Here is a 12793-nt window from a genome sequence, read left to right on the forward strand (position 1 = left end):
CTTTGAGTGGTGGTATTACACATCATTTTAATTTTTATTTTGTGCTTGTGCTTTTGATATTATACGTTTTTGTGTTTATGGTTTTTCTATATTACACTTTCTCTATTTTACTTATACAATAAGAAAAGAGTTATTTTATGAAATCAGTATATGAAATTAAAATGTACAATTTGCCCACTGAGATTTAATATGACTTGAGCTTAAATGGATATACAAAGCTATAATCCCACTAAATCTATTAGCAGCTTGTACCTTTTAAGTGTGACCTTCACCCTTTTGTACCCCAGATGCATTATTAAAAGTCTTTTTGAAGATACTCATTTGGTGCTGATAAGGGAATTGATGATCTGAATCTTTCAGTTCTATTATTGGCCATGCCACAAACCCCTTTGTACCTGAAACAAGTCATTAGCCCTATGTGAGTATTCTTAAGTATTAACAGTTTGCATTTCTTAGTTAGAAGACCTAGATATAAATAGTAGAACTTCAGACCTTTAGAGTATGTCAACACAGATTTCAACACCTTTCTTGTTAATAAAACTAACAGCAGTGCCACTGAATCCCTTTGCGTCCCATGGACTATTTTGTCATTAATTTGTCATCTCTTTTTCTGAACATAAACTATTTAGCATCTTAGAGTCCAAATTTAGAAATAAGAAAAGAACAATTTGGAAATGGAAATAAATCTGAGTTTTAAGATTCTGAAACTTCAGGTGAGCAAAAGCCTACAAATCCTTTATATATTCTCCCCAAATTGTTCCATGTGCAGGGCTAGCAAAGTTGGGGATGATATTGAATTGCCCAATATTTAGCCTACTCGTGAGAAACTAGGACAAACACACAAAAGAATCTAACACAAAAACAGATCAGGATAACCATTGTAAAATGTTATAGGGCAAATAGTCCTTAAGAGAGAAATGAGGAAACAAACATTTATTGAGTGACAACTTTACCACACTCTAGTTGCTGGGTCAGCACGTACAGAGTCAGATTCTACTGTAGAATTTGGATTCAATTGAACATTAATAAGCAATAAATAATTTCATGCAATATCATCACTCTATTTCAAAGTAATTAAAACTATTATGTTGGTATAAATCCAGGCTTATCCTGTATATGTAAGCAAGCCTCTATTTTGGCAGCTATTCACTTTTTTTGTTTTAATTTAGTTTTTATTTAATCAAAGTTGTACAGATACATAATTTAAATAGTCATATAGTTCTATTAGACATATTGAGAACAGTTCCCTGACTCCTTCTATCCCATACTTCCTGCCACCTAGAAACAACAAACCTCATTCTTTTAACTGATCATTTTGGTATTTACCATCATATTGCCATATAATGTACAGTATTTATATTGCTGCATTTTAACTTTTTCACTAATTTTTCTGCATTATCTATTTCCTTCTTACTGTAGAAAATGAGGAGTAAGTTCTCTTTCACAATCTCCATTACACTTCCTGTGGCCCATGCTCTCAATCAGTTAATTTATTACTCAGCATTTACATGATTATGACTAAGCAAATGCTTAACTGAGAAGAGTTATATAGTAAACTATATACTTTACTACCCAACTTTTGGTTTTCCCCTCAGTTAGCAATTATTTGGCTTTGATTATTTTGCTTTCTGTGTATTTATCACTAATTTAGCCCTAAACTCTACCCAGTTTTCTAAATCTTCTTTCATACATTCAAGCACAATTTCACCTTCTTAATGTACTTCCAAGAACCAGTTTTTTTGTATGATGGACTCTGCTTTCCTCCTCTTTCTGAGTATTTTCTCTGCTTTCAAAGTTTCATATCCTGTAGTAGCTTACTGGGAAATGTTGCCTGGGTGGCACAGATTTTGAGACCCTGAATATCTGAAAAGTTTTTGTTCTACCCTCAGCTTGATTGATAGTTCATTAGGCATAGAACTCAAGGTGAAAATAATTTTCTATCTATCAGGATCTTGAAGTTATTGTTTCATTGTCTTCTAGCTTCCAGTACTGTTGAAAAGTCAGATACCATTCTGAGATCTGAACCTTTGTGTGAAATGAATTCTTTCTCCCTGAATCTTTTAGGAAATTTTTCTCTCCCCCAGAGTTCTAAAATTTTATGATGATGTGTTCCAGTGAGGGCTATTTTTATCCACTGTGGTAGATACTTGATGGACCCTTTCAATCTTGAAACTCATGTCCTTCAGGCCTGGGGCATTTTATTGAATTATATATTTTTTTATTATTTTTTTCCCTCTGATTTCCATATTATCTCATTCTGCAACTCCTATTATTTGAATCTTGGATTTCCTAGGTAGGTCTCTTATTTTTCTTGTCCTTTGTCTCCTATTTTCTACCTCTTTGCCTCTTCACTCTACTTTCTGTGATATTTCTTGAACTTTACCTTTTAACCCTTCTTATTGAGCTTTTCCTATCTGACAAATTTTTAATTTTCAGAAGCTCTTCATTGTTCTTTTAATGTTTCTTTTTTATAGCAAACTGTTCTTGTTTCATGGGTTAATAACATCTCTTATTTCTCTAAGGACATTAATTTTGTAAAATTATGTTTTCATTCATAGTCTGTTTCCTCCAAGTTGCATTATGTCTATTTATTTTGATATCCATTTTTATATTGGAGAATTTTTTTCAAATGTTTAGTGATCATGACTAACACTTCATAGTTAAATTATGGGCGTTCAAAAGCAGATTGGAAGCTCTGTGTGCAGCCTGAGTTTTGCTGACTGTAGCTTCATAGTAGTGTGATCTGGCTAGATCATTTCCTTAGGGACACGTGGATTTTCTAATCTCTTTACCATAGGCTATGGACCTGGCTGTCAGCATTCTGGAATCTCAGTGGGAGAATTATATGGTTCTTAATATCCAACATATGAACTTTCACACAATCCCCTGTTTTAATACAATAGCCCAGTCCTTAGTTATATTTGGTTTCTCCCATTCCAGAGATCCTTTATTTTACCTTCTGCAGGAAACTGACTTCCATTATTTTTCCATGGATGGGAAAAGGACAGTGTGTAAACTACACGAAATAGAGAAGGGGCTTGGGTTCTAACTGCTCAAGAAAATTCAAAGAAATATTTTAAACCAATTTTCCTGTTCTTAGTCCCTTATTCACCTTCCAGAGATTCCTGTCACTACCTTCCCTGAGGTTTTTGGGGGGGGTACAATAAAACTGGCTGTTTCTTGGTTTTCTCCACTACAAGCTTGGGATTTAGTTTTCCTGAGTGTAGCAAGTTAGTTTCTACTTATCCTTCTTCTTTCTGTACTGCAAAATTTTGTTTTTTGTTGTCTCCTCCCCTATATTGTTAATCCTATTAATATTATGCCCCCTTCTTGCTCTAAAATTTTTGCTATCATTTTAATGGAGTTTTAGGAGAGTGGCAAGGTATTTAGGCACCATTTTTATACTAGAAGATGGCAGCTGTTTCTTGAAACTTCAAAATAGGACTGAGATGTGATCACAAAGTAAATAGTAGGAATTTTTGCTGTTTTCTGTTCTGTCAAAGCATGAGGTGTTCCCTTTTCAACAACTTAAATTAGGTCTTAGCTTAAATGTCACTTCCTCAGAGAAGCCTCCCTGAACTATTTATTTCAGGTCACTCCTTAATCTTCCATGATTTCCTAGGACAGTGCCTTTTCTTTTTTTTCCCCCCATAGTAGTGGCAATTTATATTTGTTTTGTTTTGTAATATTAAGGGATTTTTGGTCTTTTCCCCAAACTAGACTGTTAGCTCCTTGAGGGAAGGAGGGAACAATGTCTCTCTGATTGACCAGCACTTAAAATAGCACCAGGCACAGAGTAGGCACTAAATAAATATGTACTTAATTAAATTGAATTTAGAGCTGTCAATCTAAAGTGACCTTGAAACACTGCCTCAAACATTTTCAACAGTATCAAACAGAAAATGGAAAAACAAAACAAAATAAAATCGAATAAGGTTCAGTTTTACAGAAGACAGCTATTTATTTCTCAATCCTCAATTATAATCCAGTAGTCCCTCCTTGCACTGGTTCCATAAACATTACTCCTATATATGTTGTTATGTTATCAGTTGAGAAATCAGAGAAGGCCACAATCAATAAGAATTCCATCTGGCTTTTGTGACAAAAGTTCACAAAGCCTCAGATTTTTTTCTGGCTTTCTGAAGTCCAGCATTAGCAGGACTTTTTTTTAATTGAATCTGGGCTATGAAGGGGAAAAACATTTTTGGAGCTAGAAAATGTTTGAATTGCTGCAGTATTAGAAATGAAACCAATTTATCAAATGGCACAGCTGTTCACTGTATGATCATTATGATCCTTGTTATTTGGGTGCTGGTTGGTATTTATATCTAATTAGCTGTCTTACACACCATCAAGCAATCTGCATTTAGGGAATAGAGAAAAACTAAAATATATAGAGTTCCAAGCTGCCAAACACATATAACGATGAATTCAGGTTTAATTCACTGCCAACCGATTATTAATCAACCACTGAAATTTGTTAGCTTGCGTTCTTATTTGTGTTTTTTTTTTAAAGCAGATGAAAAGGCAGCAGGAATAAACTTCAGAAATTATTTTAATTTTAAATAGTTGACATTTTTTCTTATTTCTCACTGACCTTGAAGAGTTGGACTGCTGTCAAAATGAGATTTTGCAATCTATTACCTCATTGGTGTCTTTTTATTGGTATACACATAACATTTTATAATACATTAATAAAAATGTCGGTTCTCAGTTCTTTATTAGCAACTTATGTGTTTCACAGCTAAAGTCATGTTTCTGCTATACTGCCACACATAAAAAACACTTATGGACAGATTAGTATTTTTGAAAACACAAGTAGTCACAACCAAATTTTAAGGATATTGGTTGGCTATTATAAGTAGCAACAAACTAGATTATCATATATTGATGAGGAAAAATCATCATAATGCCTCTATTGAAATGACCACCTTACAGTTTTCCCTCTCTCAATCTCTCTCCTCTCACCCACACACACTGAGGAAAGCCCATGTGAGGACATAATGAGAAGGTGGCCATTTACAAGCCAGGAAGAGAGTTTTCATCAGAAACTGACCATGCTGGCACCATGATCTCCGACTTCCAGCCTACAGAACTGTGAAAAAAAATAAATTTCTCTTCTTTAAGCCACCCAGTCTATGGTATCTTGTTATGGCAGCCCAAGTTGACTAAGGCAAGAGAGTTCTCCTATACCCCTCACCCAGACTTCCCTAATGTTAGCATCTTACATAATATGGTACATTTATTGAAATTAAGAAATTAACATTGGTACAACACCATTAACTAGTCTGCAAAATTTATTTAAATTTACCCTGTTTTTGTATTAATGTCCTTTAGCTGTTCCAACATCCAGAGCAGGATACTACATTGTGTTTAGTTGTCATGTCTCCTAAATCTCTTTCAGTATGTGACAATATCTCAGCTTTTCCTTGTCTTTCATGACCTTGATCCTTTGTCTGATGTTTTCTCATGATTGGTGTGAAGTTATGGATTTGAGAGGTGTATATTAAAAAGGTGACATCACCTTCTCATTGTACCATATCAATAATAACAATATAACTTATTACTGGTGATCTTAACTTTGATTACTTGGTTAAGGTGGTGTCTGCTAGGTTTCTACATTGCAAAGTTACCATTTTTCCCTTTCCATACTACTGTATTTTCATTAGAAACAAGTCACTAAATCCAGCCACACTCAAGGGAAGGGGAATTAAGTTTTACCTACTGTAGGGAGTAGTATCAAAGAATTTGTGGGCATGTGTTAGGAAAAAAACACAGTAATTAATATTTTCGGGGAGATATTTTGAGACTACACAAGTTTCCTCTTTTCCCTTAAAGTTGTATCCACTAATTTTAGCATGCATCCATTGATACTGCCTGTAGGAATTATTACTGTGGTATTTTAATGGTGATTTTCCAGCTCCTTCATTTCTTCTACACTTATGAATTGAAATCTTCTGTTAGGAAGATTTATTCCCTTTTACCCATTATTTATATATTTATTCAACAATTTATTTATATCAGTATGGACTCACAGATATTTATTTTATTCTTTGGGGTATAATCCAGTATTATTATTTATTTTGTTACTCAAATTGTTCCATTTTTGGGCATTGGGAGTTTTTTGAGGTTGACTACTGTGTTCTTTTTCTTTTTTTCCTTGAACATTTCTTTATTTTCATGGGTCACAAGATGCTACAGGGGCATCTTGTATTTTCCCTGCTCCAGTTCTAAAATCAGCCATTTCACTAATATCCCTGGTTCCTTTTATTGGAGAATATTATTTAGAAACCAAGATCTGGTCACTAGGTAATACTCATTGTGACTTAGGTGTCACTGCTTCTAAACCTCTCAGAGGACAGAACTAGGAAATATTTGTAGATATCCTAATCCATGTATTTATACCCATCTATATTTACTCCTTTATCGATTTGTGTATATATATTAAAACAAACATGAGTTCATATTGAGATTTCCAAGTCTAATCCAACATCACAGCGTTCATTCTAGCATTCCTCTTTTGTTTTTTTGTAAACTTCTTTTTCCGACAGTGTGAAACCTGGCTTACATTATCTACAACATATTTACTTATGCTTTCAAAACTAGTATATGTGTAGTTTCAGAGTTGCTTACCTGTTTCACTGTGAGAAACAAATTTACCAACTAAAATTCAGTGATTTTGTAGTGTTTTTTGATTTTTGTTTTGCTTTTGTTTTTTGTCTTTAGCCGAATACTATCTAATCAAAACAGTTTTACAAAGTTACTTAAGACAGCCGCTTTCTTCTCCACCACTTTCAGAAAGGTTCCCGAGCCCTATTCTAAGAGATTTTCTTTCATAGCTCTTGGGTATGACTCCAGAATTTTAATTTTTAATGAGCACCCCAGTGATTCTTATGCAGATAATCACTGGACCTCATTTTGTGATTTACTGACCTGGGATATGTTGAGAATAAATTGAACACATCCCCATCTCTCAATCTTGCAGAGTCCAAATGAATTAAAGAAAACAAAGCTAAAAAAATATCTCATTAAACCAATCCAGAAAGGAGAATTGTGTGTGTTCTTTGGAGATTTAACTCTTCTTCACATATTTACTTTCTCTGAAGTTCTTCTACACTGAGTTCTACTTTTGTGAATTCTAAGGAAGAGGGATGTCTAATAAAAGGGGCTTCTATCTCCTCCTTCAGTATTATCTAGTAACAGAAACTGGGAAGCCATCCTCAGGAAACTGGGAGATCAGAAAAAATCAGACTTATAGCAGGAACAAGCTGAGGTCAACCTCCTTTGTAACCTTCAGTTCATTCTTTATTAGGAGTACTCTGGTCCTTCACTGCTTTGGCATTTCATTGCTCCAGCTCAATAAGACGTGAGAGCTGCAGTCTTCAGCAGACAATACTCATAATAAAACTCTTTACCTTTCATTCGTAATTTCCAGAAAATGTTACTTATGCTAATTCGTGCTGCAGACTTAAAATTAAGACAGTTTATTATCATTTTAGAGATGACAAAAGAGAAACACTTAGTACTTAAATCACTAAAGTAATAATCCAGATTAACTCTATCAATTGCATAAGATGGAAACATTCTGTTTGTGTGGTCTCTCTATTTTACTGGTCATTTTCAGGGACATTTACTTGCATAGACTTTGAAGAACAATATAACTGTCTGCTCATGGTAACATGGAGAAAGTCAAACTATGACCCAAATATGGTAAAGGTTTTAACTTTTAGTTTTGTTTTTCACTTTTCAAGCTTCTACACCATGGTAACATTTCTTACCTTGAAGTATGATAACTGGGGACCATTTCATGTGATACCAGCCAGCAGTTAGCTGTATAGAGCTGCTAGCATTTCAATAAGAATACCTTTCTAAATCTTAGCAATACAGTGATGTTATTAAATAGAATGAATGGTTTGCAGAGAAAAAAATCCAACCCACTTTGAAGAGCTCCGTTGTTCAACTGGTAATCATCAACAAGGCAGTTCTCTCAGACTTAGCATCTGGTATTCCATTAGAATTCATAATTCAGGAGAACTGTGAAGGAAAATCCATTCAGAGGTTAGCTTATTGGATTTGGATGCGCTTTTTTTTAAAGGAAAAAATCAAAAGCCTATGTTCCTTAGAAATCATGTAATGCATTTTTCATCACTCTTTTGTCTATGTCCCCTTTTTACCTTTTTAAATATAGAGGCTAGGTTACTGTAATCCAGTAGTCACTCCCAACCAACATGTCATTATTGTGTGGCTTGCTCTGACTTTCCTTCCTCCTTCCTCCATAACTCCTACCACTACCCCATATGCACTTAGCCACTCACTGATAATAAACTGTCATTCTACTCTGAAACCAAGTGAGCCACTCCCCACAACTCCTCAGAAATCTATGAAAATAGAGAGGAAATGGGAATTCAGAATGCATTCAATCTTACAGCTGGCACTGCTGTGCTCTAAATCTGGTCAATGGATATATTTACTTTAGAAGGTTGTGAGCCAGTGGAAAACAGGGATTTTGCAAATATCAAACTGTTATGCCCTCTCATTCCGCTGAATTTTAGTACCTGACAATTGGCCAATTAACAAAGAATCTGTACATGTTTTACATGATTCATTTGGCATAACTCAACATATTTCTATCTTGGGAGACTACAAATACTGTACATGATTGTATTACATAATTTTATACTATATTACCTACAGCTAATAGATAGAGACATTGCTGCATGGAGATATGTCAGATTTAAATGTTCAAATGGTATCAAAGTGAAAATTCTTTGTTCAGTTGCATATAAATGGAATAAAAGGACATGATTTGTTTAGCCTGGGCAGTGTTCTCAGCATAGTACAGAGATTAAGCATTTAAGTCATATAGAGAGAGACACTTTGTCCTCAAGGGATCTATAAATAACATCTATCACATTCAGGGAAAGACTTCTCATTTGAGCTCCTGGAAATATTCGCAGGGTATCTTTCACCCCTGCCAGCTGTTGTCATAATCTGACAGTGGATGTATCAACAAGGCAACAAAGTCTAATTGACTATAACTTGTCAATTCAATATGGTGTGGCTTTGGTCATCCACACCCTTACTATGATAATAATCAAAAGAAAAGTAAATGTGGGAGAAACATAAAAAATATTGAAGTGTCTCTTAGGTAAGTTGTCAAATAGAGAGCTTTTTGTTCAATACTCAACAATCTTTAAAACTGCCACCCAACTTAATTCTAAATATTAAGCCATCCATTATACTGTAAAACTTTGAAGAATATAGAGTTTGAAGGAAAAGGAACGTAGACGTGTATCTAGACCATAGCCTCTGACAACTTCCATTCAATGACAAGTTCATGCAGTCCTATATTTTCTCTGGCAGAGGATATTGGAGAAAGAGACTGAGGTGTTCTCATTCCCAATTTTGGAAAAAGAGGATCATCATAGCCAACTCAGCAATAAGGTCATAACAATGGCAAAGACATTGTTCATACCCAGGTCTAAGACTTCTGATAAATTCTGATGCAAATAGAAGTGAAGGTAAGAGGGACTACATCAACGAAAGGGAATGAGGGAGGAGGCAGTCTAAATAGCAGCACATGATGGGGAAGAACTAAAGACAGACCCCCACTGCAATATATCAAAGAAGTCTTGACTGCGTGTCAATGAAGCTTTCAGAGGATACCTGTGTGTGTCCTAATGAAGTACCATCTGGAATAAGAAAAAAAGAGGTATCACAATTCTATGTGCCTACTTTATATCAGGCTCTGTGCTTGGTGTTTTATATATGTCTGGTCTCCATTCATCTTCAGAGAGATGTGGAAATAAAGGTTCAAAGAGGTTATGTGTCTTGCCCAATTCTGTCACATTACTTCTGTATGATTAAATTTCTGGCCCCACCTGTATCAACTCAGGCACACTACCTTAGCCACGATTAGAAAAATTACTGAACACTGAAAGTTGAGGATGGCTAGAAGACCCTCCATAGTCACTGAAAGTGGTTCTTCACAATCTTGCCACTCTGATTTTGGAAAATCCTCATCCAGTACGGGAAAATTATTTTATACCCACAGCTTCTCTGAATGTTTCCTTCCTTTGTTTATCCACTCTGTAACTTGGCAGTTCCCTGAAAACATTTTCCTTTTCTTGCCATTGCCTCACATGGGCACTGTTTGGTTTTCCTTTCATAATCCATAAAACTCAGATGTTGAGATTGGTATCCTCCTTGCTTCCCAATGTTACTTGCAGACTCTTACTCTCCCCAACCTTGTGAAAAAACCTGTTCCTATTAGATCACACAGTCATTAGAGTTCACTTTATTTTTAATTAATTTATTTATACAGCAGGTTCTTATTACTCATGCATTTTATACACATCAGTGTATACATGTCAATCCCAATCTCCCAATTCATCACACCACAACCCCCACTCCCCACTGCTTTCCCACCTTGGTGTCCATACGTTTATTCTCTACCTCTGTATCTCTATTTCGGCCCTGCAAACTGGTTCATCTGTACCATTTTTCTAGGTTCCACATATATGCGTTAATATACGATATTAGTTTTTCTCTTTCTGACTTACTTCACCCTGTATGACAGTCTCTAGGTGCATCCATGTCTCTTCAAATGACGCAATTTCGTTCCTTTTTATGGCTGAGTAATATTCCGTTGTATATATGTACCACATCTTCTTTATCCATTCCTCTGTCGATGGGCATTTAGGTTGATTCCATTACTGAGCTATTGTAAATAGTGCCGCAGTGAACACTAGGGTGCATGTGTCTTTTTGAATTACTGTTTTATCTGGGTATATGCCCAGTAGTGGGATTGCTGGGTCATATGGTAATTCTATTTTTAGTTTTTTAAGGAACCTCCATACTGTTCTCCACAGTGGCTGTATCAATTTACATTCCCACCAACAGGGCAAGAGGGTTCCCTTTTCTCCACACCCTCTCCAGCATTTGTTGTTTGTAGATTTTCTGATAAAGCCCATTCTAACTGGTGTGAGGTGATACCTCATGGTAGTTTTGATTTGCATTTCTCTAATAATTAGTGATGTTGAGCAGCTTTTCATGTGCTTCTCAGCCATCTGTATGTCCTCTTTGGAGAAATGTCTATATAGGTTTTCTGCCCATTTTCTGATTGGGTTGTTTGTTTTTTTAATATTGCGCTGCATGAGCTGTTTATATATTTTGGAGATGAATCCTTTGTCTGTTGATTTGTTTGCAAATATTTTCTCCCATTCTGAGGGTTGTCTTTTCATCTTGTTCATAGTTTCCTTTGCTTTGCAAAAGCTTTTAAGTTTCATTAGGCCCCATTTGTTTATTTTTGTTTTTATTTCCATTACTCTAGGAGGTGGATCAGAAAAGATCTTGCTGTGATTTATGACAAAGAGTGTTCTTCCTATGTTTTCCTCTTAGAAGATGTGTCCGGTCTTACATTTAGGTCTCTAATCCATTTTGAGTTTATTTTTCTGTATGGTGTTAGGGAGAGCTCTAATTTCATTTTTTTACATGTAGCTGTCCAGTTTTCCCAGCACCACTTTTTGAAGAGACTGTCTTTTTTCCACTGTATATCCTTGCCTCCTTTGTCATAGATTAGTTGACCATAGGTGTGTGGGTGTATCTCTGGGCTTTCAATTCTGTTCCATTGATCTATATTTCTGTTTTTGTGCCAGTACCATATGGTCTTGATTACTGTAGCTTTGTAGCATAGTCTGAAGTCAGGGAGTCTCGTTCCTCCAGCTCCGTTTTTTCCCCTCAAGACTGCTTTGGCTATCTGGGGTCTTTTGTGTCTCCATACAAATTTTAAGATTTTTTGTTCTAGTTCTGTAAAAAATGCCATTGGTAATTTGATAGGGATTGCATTGAATCTGTAGATTGCTGTGGGTAGTATAGTCATTTTCACAATATTGATTCTTCTAATCCAAGAACATGGAATATCTCTCCATCTGTTGGTATCATATTTAATTTCTTTCAACAGTGTCTTATAGTTTTCTGCCTACAGGTCTTTTGTCTCCCTAGGTAGGTTTATTCCTAGGTATTTTATTCTTTTTGCTGCAATGGTAAATGGCAGTGTTTCCTTAATTTCTCTTTCAGATTTTTCATCATTAGTGTATAGGAATGCAAGAGATTTCTGTGCATTAATTTTGTATCCTGCAACTTTACCAAATGCATTGATTAGCTGTAGTAGTTTTCTGGTGACCTAAGTAGGATTCTCTATGTATAGTATCATGTCATCTGCAAACAGTGGCAGTTTTACTACTTCTTCTTCCAATTTGTATTCTTTTTATTTCTTTTTCTTCTCTGATTGCCGTGGCTAGGACTTCCAAAACTATCCTGAATAATAGTGGTGAGAGTGGACATCCTTGTCTTGTTCCTGGTCTTAGAGGAAATGGTTTCAGTTTTTCACCATTGAGAATGATGTTTGCTGTGGGTTTGTCATATATGGCCTTCATTATGTTGAGGTTGGTTCCCTCTATGCCCACTTTCTGGAGAGTTTTTAGCAAAAATAGGTGTTGAATCTTGTCAAAAGCTTTTTCTACATCTATTGAGATGATCATATGGTTTTTATTCTTCAATTTGTTAATATGGTGTATCACATTGATTGATTTGCGTATATTGGAGAATCCTTGCATCCCTGGGATAAATACCACTTGATCATGGTGTATGATCCTTTTAATGTGGTGTTGGATTCTGTTTGCTAGTATTTTGTTGAGGAATTTTTCATCTATATTCATCAGTGATATTGGTCTGTAATTTTCCTTTTTTGTAGTGTCTTTGTCTGGTTTTGGTATCAGGGTGATGGTGGCCC

This window comes from Balaenoptera borealis (genome assembly GCF_965194805.1).
Source record: "Balaenoptera borealis genome assembly, chromosome: X".
In the NCBI taxonomy this organism is placed as follows: Eukaryota; Metazoa; Chordata; class Mammalia; order Artiodactyla; family Balaenopteridae; genus Balaenoptera; species Balaenoptera borealis.